Below are 1,783 nucleotides of genomic sequence, written 5' to 3'. Positions count from 1 at the left end.
AATATCTTCTCCCATTCCGTGGGCTGCCTCTCAGTTTTTTTGACTGTTTCCTTTGCTGTGCAGAAGCCTTTTATCTTGATGAAGCCCCACAAGTTCATTTTATCCTTTGTTTCTCTTGCTTTTGGAGATGTGTCATGAAAAAAGTTGCTGTGGCTGATGTCAAAGAGGTTGCTGCCAATGTTCTCCTCTAGGATTTTGATGGAAAGATTTAAAACAAAATATGGGCATAGTTAAATTCTAATGCATATAAAAGAGTCGTGTGTCTTACTTATTCCAACTTCTAGGTGTTTTCCTATGTTCTCACTTCTGCTAGCAGTCCCACTTTCTCCCGCACAGAAACATACCTACAAGCTAACCACAAATTTATTGTTATTCTTTACATCATTTATGTTTATATCTTATATGTAACTGTTTAAAACTTAATTATTTTCCAGTTTTTTCACATGTGTAAGTATTTTCTCCCAAAGTGGAAACATCACTTTATGGAATTATCAATTCCTTGAGGTTGAAAACTATGCCTTTAAATCATGGTACCTCACAATTAATGAACTTTTATTCTGTTTTAAGTGCTTTATCTGTAACACCTCATTTAATGCTTATAATTGCCCTCTGATACCATTTTTATTCCTATTTTGCTGATTTAGAAACTGAGGCACAAAGAAATTAAGTAACTTGCCCATTGTCAGACAGCTAGTAAGGATCAAAACTAGGGTTCAAATCTAGGCAGTCTGACTCCAGAACTCAATTTCTTAATTTGTTATGCTATCTTGTTAAGACCATTTTCTACCTTCAAAATAAGAAGTGAGGGGTTTTTTTCAATGATTTATTTATTTTATGAAACAGGTTTAAATAAACTATACACTTAATATTTTAAATACATGAATATAGGAACCATGAACTAAAGCCTATGATTTCATTTGGAAAAATGTCTTAAGAATACTGTATACTATCCTCGAATATTGACATTAGAAAGACTTAAATGTTTATAATTTCTAATGTTATATAATACCCTGTGGCATTACAATGCCACAGTCTTCACATATATTCCCTTGGTTTCTAACAGTCCTTTGAAAACTCATCAGCTATTCAAGCTCATTTTCATTATACACTTGGCTTTTTTATTTTGTTCAGCCAATATAAGCTCAGTATCTAAAAAAATAATTTCAAATATTAAGGCAATGCTTTATATTTTATTCTCCAGAATAAACGTAAATGGTTTTGTATACTCATCTCAGACTGTAAACTTTGATTTTCTTGGTTGTCAAAATCTCCTGGCTTTCACTCTAATAATATGATTTTTCTTTTTTTTTAAAGATTTTATTTATTTATTTGAAAGAGAGAGAGTGCACAAGCAGGGATAAAGGGTAGAGGGAGAAAAAGGCTCCCTGCCAAACAGGGAGCCCAACATGGGGCTCGATCCCAGGACCCTGGAATCACAACCTGAGCTGAAGGCAGATGCCTAACCAACTGAGCCACCTAAGTGCCCCTGATTTTTCATTTTTAATTGGCTTTTAAGTGGTCTTTGGAGATAAATATATCTCAATATCTAACTTTACTAACCTTTTAGTAACTCCAATAGTGAAAAATTCAGAAGCTTGAAAGGTGAGATTGGATTTCAGAACAATGTAAATTTGTGGGCCATTTTTAGTAAACACCAGTGCACTAGAGGTAGGAAAAGAAGCTTGTTCTATTCTTCTTCATGTGCACAACCTGGGTTAGATTGCCTTTGTCTGATACTAAAGGAGCAAAATGGGGGAGAGCTTGGGAAGATGGCAGAGTAGAA

This window comes from Ailuropoda melanoleuca, chromosome X (assembly GCF_002007445.2).
Source record: "Ailuropoda melanoleuca isolate Jingjing chromosome X, ASM200744v2, whole genome shotgun sequence".
Taxonomy (NCBI): domain Eukaryota; kingdom Metazoa; phylum Chordata; class Mammalia; order Carnivora; family Ursidae; genus Ailuropoda; species Ailuropoda melanoleuca.
Note: the sequence above shows the minus strand (reverse complement) of the source record.